This window comes from Temnothorax curvispinosus, unplaced genomic scaffold, assembly GCF_003070985.1.
Source record: "Temnothorax curvispinosus isolate PA1 unplaced genomic scaffold, ASM307098v1 QBEX01017816.1, whole genome shotgun sequence".
Lineage (NCBI taxonomy): Eukaryota > Metazoa > Arthropoda > Insecta > Hymenoptera > Formicidae > Temnothorax > Temnothorax curvispinosus.
Window position 1 is genome coordinate 298,854 of NW_020227596.1, and position 17,665 is coordinate 316,518.

Below are 17,665 nucleotides of genomic sequence, written 5' to 3' on the forward strand. Positions count from 1 at the left end.
TCCTAGAGTGTATTCTGAATTATCTTTTTACTATCGTAAAATGTCTAAATTTATTTGGCATTTTTTTAATATGAATAAGCGAGAAATCTAGTATATCTTAAAATCAGCGCGTATTCGTGAAACTCGACATGCCGTGAAACGGCAAGAGGAGACACATGGTCCAGTCGCGGCTGTCCGATTCTTGCAAATGCGGCCGTAACGGTACCACTAAGTAGCCGATCGCGAGCGTGTAGCTCGAAGATGCGTCTTTAATGATCATCGAAACTTCCTGGTTCGCGAGTCTCTCACGCGAGAATCTTCCCTCCACCCTCCCACCCTCCGTCGCGTCGCATCGCGTCGCTCGGTATACCATAAGTCGCTTAACGAGGGAATCGGCGGCGTAGGGGCGGAGGAAAGGGACCAGGAGGGTACGACATTATTAACAGTCTCTCGTTATTTATTCCTCGTTAATCCCATGCATTTATTACGCTGCCGTACTGTGCTTTCTCCGCGAGCATTCGACCTTCCCCCTCCACTTCCTCTACGATACACGGTCGGGAAGTACGCGACTTAATGAATCGATTCGTTAACCCTGATAACGACTTTGTCACCAGTTTTGCAAGAAGCAATCAAATATCTCTCTGTTAATTCGGTAACGCTCCGATCAATAACATCTGCCTTTTTCAATTAATATTATATTTTTTTTTCGTTGTTAGATCGAGCAACTGTATGTATAATATTACTTTTCACTATTTATCAAAAATTGGAGAACATGAATATATTGATTAATTATGTGTAATTTTATATGATTATTTATTAATAAATAAATATTTGACTAAGAGCAGGATTAAAAAAAAAAATATTTCAAGAATGTTTAAAAATGTAATCGAGCGTGATCAAATGGGTGTTCCTGTTTTTCATCTCGAGAATCGTAGGGATTCGAAGCTTATATCTTTTTGGACATCGACTTGACATAATCTCGGGATTAAGATTCACATAGGTGTGAAAGATTAAATTACAGGCGAGTCGGTACAATAGGATAGTACGCACTTGCATGCGGAGAATTAAAGCAACAAGATACTGTTCAAGAAAAAGCGAAAGCATTTTTATTGCATCTTTTTGTTCATCAGATAAACGTCGCATCAACCTCAACGGGCATTTAGAATATTATACTTTATTCTGTGATCATAGCGCGCAAAAAAAACTTCAATTCAGTACCACGGTGATGAAATATCGCGCACATCTCTTTCGAAATTTTATTGAAATGTGCCTATACATGTTTGAATTAATTTTGTTTAAAATTTATTTGTGTTGAAAGAACAAATCTTGCATATCTCGTACACAAAAAATGAAACGCATTGTATGTTTTTCATTTAATTAATTTGCGTGATATTAAAAGCAAATGAAATTCTATTAATGGTTAAAGGAAGCAGAAAAAGGCTTTATGATATTAAATCACTGCGAGGACAAAAGGGCCAGTCACAGAGCCCTACAGAATGTAGTTATAGGTGAGTAAATCTAAATCTAAAAAATATCTCGACAAAAATTGACAAATTCATATGTTAATGCTTCGGTTCACTTCAAACACTCTTCGAAGTATAACTGAACTAAAAATTGAAACCACCAACGTATATGCACTCCAAAGAGAAGTTAGATTTTTGAAAGATCTAAAATTTAGACAAACAGTTCTTGGAGTGGAGGGGGGGGGAGCAAATAGGTTTATCTCGAAACCGTGGAGGCTCCGTATTAACTGATAAGCTTTCTGGCAAAGATTGCGGGCATCTTTCATGTGAAAAACGGGATTGTTGGGTCTCGAAAGGGGAGACACCTGTCCACGTGTATCCCGCGCGCAGCCACGCCGCATAAAGAAGTTCATTATCGCGACGTTTAATTATATATTTATTTTTAGAGTCCTTTGTCGAGCCCGGAGTCCTTTACTAGGAAAAGAGTTACGCCGATTCTCGGTAACCCTTCCCACCGTCGCCCATTGCTAGCTGACTGCTAATGAATTTTCACCTTTTTTCGCCTTATTTGCTCATTAGTGCTTTACCCTCGCCTCGTCCGCTTCCTCTCTGCCGCCCGCCTAACGGCGGCCCCTTCCCCCTTGCCTCGCCGCGCCCTTAATCCCGACGCGACGGCCGTTCCTTCGCCCATATGGGCTTCGGTGTGTTTAGCATGCTCAACGCGCGAGTAAAAAGGATTCAATAATTTAGTTATGAATACGTCTAATACGAAGCTCGTCTGCGTTTAAAGAGATGGCGGATTTTCTATCTATACGAAGCTGTGCATGGTAGATGAAAAAAAAGAAATGTGCCTAGATACAGTTTTGTTTCTTCGCGCGTCGAATTGCAGGTAAAGTTCGTTTGGTTATTCGTGCGTATTGAGTTCTCGACCGCTCGATTGAGTTGCTCGGATGATCGAGTTGCTGGCGGCTCAACCAAGTCCATTCTAATTTAGACATTTTCGAGTGGTGGCAGCGGTAGCGGTAGCGGCGGCTATATTTGTTATATTTTCACTCGAATCATTATTACGTGGCACCCCATGCGTACCATACGAGGGGATTACGCTTCAATCCGGTTCGCTATAAATTGGGCGGTATCGCCGTTCGTATTGACGCTCATACACGTGTACAGCTGCGTTCACAAACTCGGCGTTATCGGACGTTAGGAATTCTCACCTTTGGGAATTATTCTAGCCTATTCGATTAATCTTCGGTGTCCACAAGGCGACGCAGCTCTGTCGCATTCTCTGTCTAAAGTCCCCGAGGAACGATCAGTTAAAAATCGTCTTCACATCGACGGGTCTTTGCACCTGAAGCAAAGAGTCGCGCACAACTGACTACAACCGTCGGTAAAACTTCTCCACGTCTGCTTCCGGGCTCGTTGGGAAAAAGGGTTGCGACGACCGTGCAAGAAGGCACGACGGTGAAAAGGGGAGAGGGAGCAAAAGGTGCCTCCGGAGGGCAAATGACGGGAAAAAAGGATGCGCGCGGAGGAAAAGATCTGGGAAAATCGTACGTCGAAAACGGCAGAACGAGACTCGTGGAATCGCGGCAAAAGAAATATCGTCGGTCAACGGAGATAATCCGTATCCTGGTAGTAACGACGATGGGGTGGACGTTGCGATGGGGGAGCGGTGGGGGAGGGGAGAAAGAAAGGAACGGCGAGAGGGGGAGGGTAGTCAGAAGGGAGGAACTACCCTTAGCTGGTTTCCCTCAGGAGGTTTTATAATGGCGTCCAGTTATTACCGCAGAATCCACGGACACGACGCGAATCTCCGACAAGGGACGAAGACCGATTTAACAAGTGCTCGAATATACGGCACGAGTGCACAAATGGAGGAAGGAGAATCTCGGTAGAAAGGATGCGAGATATCCGACAGTACGAATCACTGATAAGGATTGTCGTTAGTCCGATAACGATAGCACAGAAATAGGGACGTAACTGCGCTCCCCGTTGTTTTTGACTATAAAGATACGTGGACGCTCAATAATGCGAGCGTGAATAATGACCGTAATTAATATTAGGCAAAGCATGTAATTTACCATCGTTGAGAAGATTTATCGGCAGCAGGCAGCTGCGCGAGCGACGTCACGTTTAGTTAGCGTCGCGATGCGTTCGCAAATTACTTAGCCGTGCCATTTTCAATCCGTATCACTCTAAAAAAAACCCCGTGTCGTTTGATAACTTACGAAATTATAGTTGCAGTTATAAACTAGATGTCGAGACTAGTTTCGGTAAAAGCAAATTCTTTCTATTGATTAATGATTCGTGAATTTCGAAAAGCTGCGCGAACGTTCAAACAATTATATGCTGTTTTGGGAAAACACGAATCTATTTGAAATTCCAGATTCTCGCCACTGGAAATAATCAGTACAAACGGACCTTCTTAATTCGATTTATCGACCAGTTTTGATGCGCCGGATAATTAAATGTTGAAAATCGATCGGACGTGGGCGACGGATGATATCGGCGGATTTTCGCTTTTGACGCGAAAGCGAGCACAATGCGCGATAAAGGGTAGTTCATTTGCGCGCCGCGCGCGTTTATAACCGTATAATATAAAAAGCTCTCAATTAAAAAGTCGACTCCCCGTTCGAATAACCGCACCGGACGCAATGCGTCAGCGCTTTTTTTTTCTGATTCTTGCGTTTCATTAAAATCACAATGTAATTGGTAATACGATAGTACGTTTTTTCATTAACACTGCTGGGGCATTATGATTATGGTGAAAGGGTTTCACAGTTGCAGTTTCCGACAGCTACACCAGTTTCAAAAAATAGGAAATGATTAAAAGTTTGAAGGGGAATAATCTTCGAAGATAATGATTTTTCAAATAATCGGATAAAATGCATTTTTGGCAAAAATTCAATTTATCAAGTCCATCTTAATGGAACAAATTATTTTAACGATCTAAAAATGTGCGGTATTTTTCATGTTGCACGATGTTTGCATTTGCGTATAATGATAAATTATACGTGTGGTAGTACAAAACATGAAAAGTAATAAATATTGTTTTCTATCGACTACAAAAAAAAAATAATTTCGGATTTACCGACGTAACGAAGGCAAAGACGCAGAATCTCTTCCGTATTGCACTCGTGCCAAAATTCGAGCATGTTGGCTAATCTCGGCTTGAACTAGAGAGGACTCCCGCGAGCAACGCCATACTTCTCTCTGATATACGAGATGTCAATTTAATGGTATCCTCAAAATGGGGTCCCTCCCTGATGTTGAAATTAGACTTTTCAGAAACGACCTAGAATACGCAGCAGAGGGAGATGAGTGTATCTGCTTAATTCCCCCCTGGTTCAAAAGCTTGAAATTCTAAGAACACAATTATTTTGCAACTGTAATCTTGAAACTAAATGATATATCAATATTGCTCGCAAATGTATGAATTAAGGTGGATACATTTGGGTGTTTACACTACAACGTGCCTCTCCCACGCACACGTGTACGAATACGTAGTACGTCTTGCGACGTGCCTCCTTTTGATCTCTTTTGAGCCCTTGAGTGCAATCGAGGCCTCGAGCTTAAGAGCCGCAAGAGAAAAGAGAAATGACGCTTCGCATGTGTTTTGACTAATTAACATACGTGAAAATCCTCTTAATTGGGTGATTAAACGCCTGCGAAGAGACTCTAATGGGAAACAGGTCTTCCACGCCTGGCCGCGCCTTTTATTTTCGATTCTCGCCGCACTCTTTTATCTCTATCATCGTATTCGCGAAAGGCGGACGTTACCGCGAACTCTGCTCGCGTCTAGTATAGCCCGATGCACAGCCTAAGTCTAATCTGGTCCCGCTTAGCCTAATTTTAAGCAACGTATTCCAAGTTAGCTCGGTCTGCTCTAGTCTGGTGTTTAGTCTCCTTTATCCCGAAATAATTCATTCAAAGCTAATTCGATTCGAAGCTGGCCAGGAGTGCATTTAAAAAGATTACGTTTTTAAAAATTAGATTTTATATTTAAATGCCTCCGTATAGAGGTTGTGCCGCGACATAATTGACGTCACAAAAAGAAGCAACTTCGCTTACTTCACGACCTTAGAAATCGGTGAGCAAACCATTTTCGTTGGGTAGACGCGTTTATCACATTAAGTCTCTTCTGACCATTACGAGAAATTCTGGGACAAATTTTTTGCCGTCGTCGCATGGTATATCGCGGACTAGTATGTTCGTTAACGAAGGAAAATCGAAGAAGAGGTGGCCAGGTGGAAGAAGCGGAGGGCGGCTATCTATTCAATTATCACCTTGGAACGGCCGCATACGTATGAACAGGTAATCCCATTTCACGACTTCCGGCCATTCTCAGGCTTTGAGCGACGTGTCCTGTGACGTCACGTGTGTGCTATCTTCGACTTCACGGATGCACGGCTTAGCTTTGCTACCCCATCACCCCCTTAGTCATTTTTTTAATTGTCGAAATTATATAACAAGCTCAACATTTTGTTTAGTTTTAGAAGATGTAAAATGAAAGCTGTGAGAACTGTGTCTCATCGGCAATATGACGTGGTTAAACTAGATTAAGAGACTACTGGCGACATCAGAGTAAACTAGATCAAGCAAGCTGCATCAAGCCAGTTCTAATAAACCAGATCACATTCGCGATCAGATTGAGTAAAATTATATCATCGACGGTTAGATTAAAGCAAAGTAATGCTTGCGTTTTTTTTTTTTTTTTTTAAGCAATCAATTTCTTTGAACGTTTATTGCTAATCAACTTGTAAACGATCGGATGATTATTACTTGCAGGTATCTGTGATCGGGATAAAGGTTTCTTCAGATATAAGCGAAGCACAAGTCCGTGCTACTGGCAATTTACTATCTTCTGGTAATTAACCGCTTCCTTAAGCCGAGTCGTATCTCCCCTTATCTGTTTCAGCATATCTGCCCTACACACGTGTATACGCGTACTGCGTACATTCTAAACAAAGAGCCATTTTCCCACATAGTATACCGTGAAATTCTACAATTGCGTGTGCGTGTACGGCGTGTATGGCGCACGGGCGATGAAAATCTCTGTAGCTATTTAAGGCGGAGGTGGGCAACCTTTTTGAGGGTCGATTCAAATAAAGAAATTATCATTAAACACACATACAGTTCATGCACGCGCCACTTATTATAATAAAATATGATTATATAGTTCGAGAACTGGAGTGCTTCTCAGACTAAATGCGTTTTTCTACGTGTCGGTACTCTTTTCAGGAATTTTAAAATACCTTTCTTTGCGGACCGTTTTTCGAACAGCCGAGTATAATTAAGCTTCTGTGCCGTTTTCTAGCACGTTCTTTTGTTCCTCAAAAGGAAACCCGGTATCTTTAACGGTTCTCCAGAAAAATTAGGAAGGCTCGCGAGGAGAGCTTTTGCCTAGGCGAAATTAAAATTTATTTTATCCGCTTGCAAAATTTACGAACGCAATAACAGAAGCATTAATATGATAATACTAGTCAAGAGAAGATGGACGAAGCTTTATTGACGAAACGTATTCTAAAGGCGCGATCCGAAATAGTACAAACTTGTATATTAAATATTAAATCAACGGTCTGTCCGATGATTAAAATCTAATTATTCGAAATTTCAGTTGCAATTTTTTGATCGTATAAAGGAGAATAAATTCCTGTTAACCGCGATAAAGTAACAACCTGACTTTGACGACTCAACTAAAGACTAATACAGTGCTATACGTACATCGTCTGCGTATATTGTCCAAAAACAATCTGTGAAGTTTAATTGCGAATAGTTGGAGTACGTTTCAGGTACAATTGACCGACAATGTCTATATTTTCGAGTCTGGTCAGTTTCAAACGCCATTCAGTAAAGATACTGCTTGGAATTCGAAAGCGTTGTATTTTATTTTTCGTTCTCGGTTCAGGAAACAAAACGTGTTATTCTCATATCGTCGAACAGTCGCTCACGTACAAAGGTTAACGAACATACATTGAAAAATATATTTTTAAAATCTGTTAAGAATAATCGCTGAAAATAGGCTTATACCAGGCTTAACGTGTACATCAGCGCTTAGTTTGGCATACGATAAGACCTGCGATAGCTAGATTGGGCTGGATTTCCCTTGCGTGCGTATCGATACACATACACGTCTATATAGGAGATTACATAGAATGTCTCGTAGTAGGATGGAGATAGGTGCCTAGAAAGAGAAAGAGAGAGGGAGCGAAGAAGAGGGTGGAGAAGGGTGGCTTAGTACAATTTCTTCGAATCAAGCGAAAGCCAATTACAAGTTTAATTCAGAACTTTGCACGGGCGATAATTAGCCGGTAAATTAAATTTACTTTCGTTTCAAAACAATCGTGCAAGTTTGCCGCCCTGCGTGCCGCGGCGCAGCGCGTCGCGATGAAACGTCGTCCTCGTCCTCGTCCTCGTCCTCGTCGTCGTCGTCGTCGTCGTCATCGCCGTCGTCAGGAACAATCGAGAATTGTACAAAATTAATTATGCGGAACAATGACGTCGTAATGTCTGATGTTCTTCATCGATGCGGTGGTTTCTCATTGGCGTGAAGGAAAAATTTTATGAAACGTGATTATATATGAAGCAAAAAACACTGAATTTTGAGAGTATTTAATACGTTTTTACGTTACAATTGATACTGTTTAGAGTTTTTTTCTTTAATGATAAAAAGATTGTTATAGATTGCTGTTATAGATGAGAAAATAAAACGCATTCCACGCTGTTGTATCCGAGACCCGCATGTGAAAGCGACTTTACGTTTCCTGAGAATTGATCAATACTCACGCGATTAATTCTGCCGAGAATGTATCTGCGCGCTCTAGTAATTACTGTTACAGATACAAATACCTGCCTCGGCCGTATATTATACGAAGCAACCCTACTATAGAGCGGGAATGCGCGCCGTGAAGTGATTTCTTCGCTGAATAATTTAATCCTTACAACAGGAAAATATTAATCTACGAATTTCGAAATTGCGAAATCTCGTAATGCATTTTGTCACGCTCATTTCATTTACTTAAAGTATAGAAGACGAAGAATTTATTAATAGCAAAATGTCGTTTAACGGTAAATCAATTAACGCTATCGGATTTCGAATAAATTAATTGCATGCATAATGTAATAGTATAATTCACTCACCTAAGTTAGGCAAAGGAACCTCCAACCATACTCGACAACCTGCAATCAATTATTTTATTCTCATATAAATTCTCATATATTCTCAAATATTCTGGTAGAGAGAAAGAGGTAATATATTGTTTTAATGTATAATAAAACACGCAGATAGCACGTCGGAAGATATTTTGTCAATATCAGTGACGATATCGAGCTACGTTACATTTTTATATCATCCTTAACTTTTAAGCTATTTTGAAAGAATACTCGATGTCATTCTCGCTGCTATATCATTTACATATCGCTTCGCTGTATTTCTAAGTTATTACCGTGTCACTTCCCTGTTATTTCCGAAAGATTTCCGTATCATATTGTTATGTACGTTCGTTTCATACATATTTTCTAATCTTATAAGATATCTATATTATGCATACGTATCATTTTCTTCGCACGTTGTTCTAAACATACACGTGTTCTTTATTCGAGAATTTTTAAATTAAGAGAACGTTGTGTTTTTTCTGTAGATAGCGAGGTGTATTCGACTCTCAAATAATTTTTTTACATTCATACATTCTGCGTGACGTACTGCAGTCAGTCTTGGGTCGCCATAATCGCGGGTGACACGAGCGATCAGCCCTCGCGTTATACCCAGGGGCATCGTTCTACAACGTATGTTTCTTTAAACAAGCCGCTCTTTCGAGTAATGGTCTGCTGGGCTCGGTACTTTACCGTCTTCTGCTTTGCATGTTTCAAACCTACTAAAACTCTCAATAATCCGATCGAGAACTCAATTCCGCGCGACAAACGTGCCGCGTTGTCAAGCACGATATCAAGTATAGGCCGTTATAAGAAAATCATATATCGCTCGATAAGTACGTCTCGCTTTCCGATCCAAGTAATAGTGCGATTCAAGATTTTTATTTTTTATAAACAAATACATAGATTATTTTTTTAATATTATTTCTGAGCACAATGATTAGAAATAATATCGTAGGCTGTCTTTTAATTGGACGGAAAATGGCGCGGCAAATTCGATCAAGGTTACATAAGGCGGCTAGTTTTTCGTTGCACGTTGTCCGGCGACACTCAAGCATGAGGTGCACGGTATACGTACACCACTGTGCAAACGTGGAACGTCTTGAGATGCGCATACATTACGGACACGCGATCTCTCGTATAGAACTCGCACTGAAAATTACAATTTAAATGGCCGCCGTCCGTTCTCCCGTGTCCGCTTATCTTCTCGTTTTCATCTAAACATCTCATTTTTATGCGCCATTGAAATTCCACGTCCCTTCTTTCGCCGACGCGCTCCTCGTCCCTCGGTCACGCGATACGCCGTTGTCACTCCGCGGAACTTTTTCGCCCCCGTGGCCGCGCCGCGCCGGTTCGATACACCATCGGGGGTTACTCTGTTCGACCGCGTGCAAACTCGAACACGCACGCAGGTCGTGATGAGTCGGCACGATCGCGCACGCACGCATATAACATACATCGACGCCTCGGATGGCGCGACGTACCGTACCCGTTCAAGACACCCTGTGTATAAGTCGTCGTGCGGTACGAACGGTACGTGGCATCGCGTTGCGTCGGGTTGCGTTGCGTTGCGTCGCGTCGCGTCGCATCTCGTCGCGTCTCGTCGGGCACCTGTGCATATCCTGTGCGTTTCCAGCCTGCGAGACGCCCCGCGCGCACTCTTCGCAGGCCGGAGAGTTGATTTAAAATTGATTTATGCAAATTGGCGCTGCACGAGCAATTAACAATTCCTTGTAGACCGGCTCGAGTATAGCTTTTCGACGAGGGGAGGCTGCGGGGATGGTTCGGCAAGGCACCGAGTCCTAGGACTCGGCGGTGGAGAAGGTCGAAGGGGGGCCAGGCATACCAAGGGAAAGGGCTGGCTGCACATAGCCGAGCTGATGAAGGACGAAACACAGAGAATGCGCGATGCTCCGAGAAAATGGAATTAATTTGCTAGGATTAAATCCGCCTAGCGCCGCGCTATAGAACGCTGAATGTTTCTCGCGTACGTGTGCGGACTTATTTAGACAGAGAAAGAGAAAGAGAGAAGGGAAGGAAGACAGTTCGTGAATGTCTGAAGAAAACGATGGGCGGAAAGATATGACAACAATTTCAGACACCAATTCGATAATAGCGTTTCGCTTGTATTCTCGAGTATCGAGATGGCTTAATTTATAAATTAGAGTTTTTAATCTTTTTAATGTAATGTATACACAAGAGCAAATAACAAAAAGTAAACGAAGCTACAGGATCAGAAAATCAGGGATTGTTGCGCAAGACGAATGGCTACTTATTTTGGTTGCCTGCACACTGCCCACCCTTAAAGTCTTCCGCATCGGTGCAAATGGACGTCGTTCGTTTATATATTCCCACGTGTCCAAACAGGTGTCTACGCATTGTTCCGGCAGCGCTTTCTCTAACAATCCTATTTCTAGAATTTATCCTGAATAGGTCGACTTACTCCAAACATACGCAACCATGATGTTAAGGGATTCCAAAAATGTAATAAGTTAATGGTATCTAAATATCGATATTATTTATCACACAAACGTCAGCCAAAAGAAAGGCTAATTTGATCAATATGAAACTTGTAACGAATATATAGCGTGACGGACGTTGAAAGCGGGGAAAAAATCGATATTGCTCGTATTGAGGCGTCTTCGTTAAACATTCAGCGTTCGTTAGGGCCGGCACCCAAGCAGAAGATTATTTACGCGACAGTTAAGTCGTCCCGAACAGTTTCGTAGGGTAAGCTGAGTTCGGTTGACACATGGAAGAGGCGGCCAGCCAGGAATGTGCTAATGAGATCATTTAGCTGCCCCTTCCTGGCCCCTTTGCACTCTTTACCCCGCCCTCGCGTTTACCCCGGATCTACGAGGGAAAGAGACTACCATTGCTTGATTTACACTAACGCGCCAGGGACGTATTTAACGTTAACGAAGGCTCCCGCGCAGCACAGGACTTCTTTGACTAAGTAATTAATGGCCAGCGTTACAATAAAGTATTCTGTGTAAATATATGATGTGTAGTTGTTGAAATATCCAATTCTATCGCGTATCTAATATACAAAGGACTGAGCTTTACATATAATTACTCAATTGTGAATTAAATCAAGAGCGGTTGAATATTATAACGTTAATCCGTTAAAATTATTTTCGTTAGATGTAAATTAATATTTATTGTATATATTATAAAATGTTAATTTATATAGCGATACAACCATTTAATAAAATTCGTCTGTGAATAGTTTGTATGAAATATTTCTCGTAGCGCAAAATAATCGAGTTGTTCACCGCGTTCGATTCGTGGATCCCAATCGTGGAACTTTCGGGAGACAAGATATGGCCACAATAAAGCGGCGTATAAAATAATTGGCTGTAAAGTTCTGCGCTCACGTGCGGAGCCGGGGACGGGACGGGGATGGCGTAAAGGGCGAAGGGAATTGCGTGGCCTCCCTCTTCGGAGCTCTCAGAAAATTCCGCTCGGGGCTCCACGATCGTAAATTTCTCCGAATATTTTATTGTGTGACAATTTTTATGGTAATTGTCATTATAAATTTGCTTGGATTATTTATGCTCCGGGCGCGAATAAAGGGAAGGCTTAGGACGTAGAAGAGAAAGAAGGAGGTTCGAGATGGGAAAGGGTTGTTATTCCTTCCATCATTTGGCATTCGTAGGAAGATCGGAGATCACGGCGCGTAAATCAGAACGTCGATGAGATCTGCGGGGTTCAGAAGGCCACGTGAGAATTTTCGAAGGGCACCCGCTGAGAAATTCATTAAGGAGCAACTTGTTCATGTCGCAACTGTGTGCCACGGAATTTCGCGAGCCAGTGGACACGGACATGCGTCTCTTTGCCCGCATCTTCGCACACCTTTACTCGCGACAGTCCTCGTGGCTGATTTAAACGATCCTTTTCGATGCGCGCTTCCCGGACGTTAAACTGCTCGCTAAAGACGCGCTGGTAACGTGTAAACAATCAAGGAACTTTGGTGGAGGCGCGTCGAGATCCTCGCTGGGATTTTACGAGGCGGCGTAATTTATTGCTATATAGAATCGCTCGGCGCGGGCGGATTATTAGAATCTGTAAACAGACCGTGTCATCTCGTACACGCGAAGGGCTGTAGATTGGAGCCATGGCGCCCTGCGATTGACAACCTATAATTGGATGCGCTGTGATCGTAAATGGCGCGTATCTACCGGTTAATGATTTTACACGCATGCAATGTAATCGAGTAATCGTTACAACAGACCTCAATAATCGAAAGTTAGGAAATAGTGGTATTATTTCATGAAACTCATATGCGATAGATTTTCTTTCCTAAAAATTATATTCTGTATAGAACAACATTTGCGTCTTGCGTATTGAATCTTTTTTTCGCGGTGAACAAATTTGGCGCCTTGTTTCCTCGAAATTCTCTACGAAAATTTGACGCAGCAAATTCTAATTTGCACGGAAACGAACGTTAGAGCCTCGAGAATCGTCGCGTGGGACGCGTCTTATACTTTTCTTGGTTTTTCCCTTCGACGCAAGCAAACGAAATGAAAGCCTCGAAAGGTCCCGAACTAAACAGAAAGCAGGTTGCGCCGAGGTAAGACGTTTAATGAAATCAGCACGGTGTCTGTCTCTTCTCGTAGACTCTCCTCGGCGCTGTTTTAATTATACCGGGGCTCTCTCGCTAGTTGCGCATCTTCTCTCCTCTCTCTCTCCGCACCTCCGCTCATCACGCTCGTTGTGCCGCCGACGGGACACGCACACCGCGAGACCTTTAGGATGATTAGACGAAGACGTTACGAAATTAGTATCCTTGCAGACAAAATTGTCGAAGGGAGCCGGTTGTTACGCGCTCGCGCGTTCCTACACGTGCGCGCGGCAAGCCGCTGTTTCTACGTTTCCAGTTAGTTGCGGCATGTTGGATGCGTTTGTCGAATTTACGGGGCGCGTCTACTGTCGAGCGATTTCAGAGAAAAACCATTTTTCTCGGATTGGCAATTTTATTTAATTCGACGTTTCAGAACGAAATATACAAGGCAAAACGAAGACGTGTCTTTATAGTATTTCTTAACGCGAAAGACATTTCGATTAATTAGTTTATTTATTCTCAAAGCACTTCATCCGTAATGTCTTTTTAAATTATTATTGCCTCTCTCGAGTCATTCTCGTTTCATGTTATCCATATTTCATACCAAAGTCGTGTTCATTCATTCGTCTACCGTTTCTCGATTCCTCGCGATCGATATTCCTATGTTAATTAGGATCGAGCGGCTCGCCCGCAGAGAAGAACGTATATCCCGCGAGATCGATGATCCACGACGAGCCGAATGCGGCGTATTCGAGGACGATTCGGTTCGATTGCGCCGACAACGCCGGGGCATTAATTAGCGTGCATAATTGTTTACCGGCGCTAAACGGAGCTGGATCAATATTTAATTGAATGCCTGCTAAATGCCAGCTGCATCGCCGCGGCTCTCAAATCGAGCCGGTTCCTCTGAATAACGGCCCCTGGGATACAATGCCCTGAGGAGGGGGCGGAAAGGGGAACATCCCCTTGTCGTATACGTTGTTCTACTCGGTACCTCATTCCACCCCGCGTCTTTCTCCCCAACTGAGTAATTATGATTTGAAAATGATGCATCGTTTTTTATCTCACGATGCGTGTGTTCTTTATAGGGGCTCATCAACTCTAATTTATTAGACGTTACATTGTGGTCACGTGTGCAAATATATCACAAAATTTACGTACGCCGTAAATTTGCAAATCAATCGCGGCAATTTTTGCTTTTCGTACAGAAGCTATAGTTGATTTCCGTAGTTCTGAAACACTGTATCCAAATATATGCTGCATATACACGCTTTGATTAACCCTGTTGCAGAAATTATTCTCGCTATCTCGAGATTATGTTCGCGGTTATATTGCATCCGTGAAATAAGAGTCAGCGAGCAGGGATAGCACTTCGTACGAGGGTTGCAACGGTGCGAGGAAAACAGGCAAATTGCGGCGGTCGACAGACGGGGCGAGGGGGCGGAAGGGCCAGGTTCGCGTGCCAGTGCTTTTCCACCCGGCTTTCCTTGTTCGGAGAATTCTGACGGCTCCGCGTTCGGGGAGTGGCTCCGTGTAAATTTGTGTAATTAAAAAGACGCCGCGCGTCGAGATTTTCTTTTCCCTTGTCTTACACTTGGAAAGATGTAGCGAGAATTCAATGTTGAGGAATATTGGTCGCGCGAGTGAGTTCTCAGTAAATACGAGACAAAAGAAATTTTGGTGTGCTTGCTCAATAATCAAATATATTATTTATGAGCCGAAGGAGGATCGACGTTAACTGAAGACTTCAAGGAATGATTTAGAAACTTTTAAGGAATTATTACAAGCAAATGATGCGAGAACAACGACGTTATTTTTTTTTTTTTTTTTACAGTCGGAAGACAATATAAGAGCGGCGTCGGTGCTCGCGGCGAACTCGTTAAATCCTCGGAAAGTTACTTTGAAGCGCTCGCGAAAACTCTAAAGTATCTACAAGCCCATTGGATAATATCGGGTTGGGGGCTCGGCAGTAGGGATGGAAACGATTACGATCGTCATAGTCGTATATTAGCATAGACGAAAAACAGACTCGTAAAACAACCACCGCGCCGCGTTGCATCGCGACGATTCTGTTTCCATGGAAATCACACGTTGCGCGATTTTGACGTCACACTCGCGGAAACATGCAATATTTATTTCCTCGTTATTAGCAAAACCGCACATTGGTTCAACATTTTTATCTTCGCTTCGCTTCTCGTCTCTTATCGTCTTGTCGTATTGGTGTAGCGCTGTTGATTAAACGCCAAACGGCGAATTTTGTTGATTAAACGGCTAATAGACAGGAGACTAAAAAAGTCCGAGATTGCAATTCTTTATGAACGCTAATATTTGCTCTATCATAGAAAAGTTCCGAGGAGAATTAATTGATATTAATCTAGGAAGTATTACTCATATACAATAAGTAATATGAGGTATACTGTATAATGTCGTGGGAATTGTTAAATAACGAATGCATCGGCGGCTGGTTTAGACATGTTTACTGTTACTCTTTTCGAGAGAAGTGGGTACATTGCGCAATGCCGGCGCGATATATGCAGTTATTTTTAGCTGCCGGCACATAAAGTAATTGAGTGTCCATCACACAACCCAATGTCCGTTCGTTCGCCTCTTGCCCTTCCTCCTCGTCCGATGGTTTTGCACATACCGTATAATGCCTCGGACATGCTAGTGATAAATGATTTCGCCAGATTGGTAACGTTTAGTTGTGTTGCGTGTCTTGGCAGGTTTGGAAATTGCTATTCCGCAAAATCCTCTCTGGCTTTTTTTCCCCGATGATAGATCAATTGTATTCAGCAGGCGTATTACAATTCCGCCTCCCTGGAAAGCGTTCTTCCATAATAGAGATATTTCGATGGCATTTTTTTGATCCTAACACAGCACTTTGATTTAACAGAGAATCAACGGTAAATTATGAAGAATAAATATCATAAATTAATCTCTCCTCTTTATTTCTAAATTTCACGGTATTCTATGTCATTAACTTTGTTTTACGAAATCTATATTAATTCGTTTTCTCCCGTGCACGGTACGAATATAACTTACCGCGAAAGCGTTTGCGGCGGGCGTCTATTTTAAAGTTCGATAGTTCCAAATACGGCGCATCCGAGAGGCGTTCGATAAAGAAGAACACTGATGTATAGGTCGGCGCGCCTGTTCCGTGTAGTTGTATTTAGTAAATAGTTCCAAATGCGGACTTCATCCCTCGCCATCCTCCTCGAGTTCTCTTTTTAATCGCTATCTAACTTTCTAACCATTTTTCTTTGCGCTGATACAATCTCTAATATTCTCCTTCCATCTCGTCATTTTTGTTGGTTTCATATGACGATTTTAGATTTAGGAATGTATGTTGACTTTTTGTGAAGCTGTTGCTTGACAAATTTATGGTATCTTCGTCACGCGATACAAAATATAGGGGGACATAGCACGCGGTATTAATGGCCGCATTATGACCTTTGAATGAAGTGAGAAATAAAAGGATCGAGCGTCAGGCAGCGAGATTCCCAGACGGTGCGAGCTCGACTGTTGCTCCACACTCGCTACCCGTTCGACGATGGCCCGTCGTGCCTATCTCCCTTTCGCTATTTCCGGCGCTATCCGTCAGAGCCGGTTACGGAGACACCGAACGCACGCTCCGGCGACGCCCCTCGTCCGATGCCATATGTCTTTCACAGACGGCGTGCGCCGAGTTATGTCCCTAAAGAGGTTTCTATTTACATCGCCACTTCTCCACGACACGTAGCTGTCTCTTTCTTTTGATCTTGCTAGATCAACAGCGTGAGAAAACGTCTTACTAACGGAGCGTTCAGGATTTATGACGACGCGACTCTTCCGCCCGCACTTAGCCCTTTTTTTATCCGCTCGTCACTATTATCGATATCGCGTCGATGAACGAAGCGAATTCGAGTAATGTCGATTCGAAAGAATAAAATCCAGCCTCCGAGGACATCCTATACTCCTGTTTTTAGAGCGATCGGTCTTAAAACAAGGAGTTACGCGAGATGAGCGTATTTCAGAGTATGTAATGAAAGATAATATGCGTCGAAGAGAGTAATACGCCGATGCATCCAGCTCTTTGTTGATACGCGGATGTATCTTCGTATCGGGCGTATCTATCCGCCGCGGAAAGGACACATATTATCCCGGTACTTGTATTCCATGCATTAGCGGGGACGGAGCGCTAATGCAGAAATCTGGTATCGGTTAATTAATAACCGTAAAACTCAAACCTCGCGTGCGCGCACGCCCGCACGTTATTTGATTTCGTCGGAGATACCTCTCTTCCTCGCCCACGCAAATGGCATGAAACGCGATACCTTAAAAAAACTTATTGGCCCGTAAGTTACCGCGAGACCTGTCTAATATTCGCTAATGCGATGACCGGTGCCATTTCTTCCTCTTTTTTTTTTAACGGTAGCATGGAAACCGTACACCCGTGGAACGAGAGGAAAATGTTCGGAAAAATGACATGGTTAGATGTTAATTGTTCATTGTTTCAGTCGACTATAGA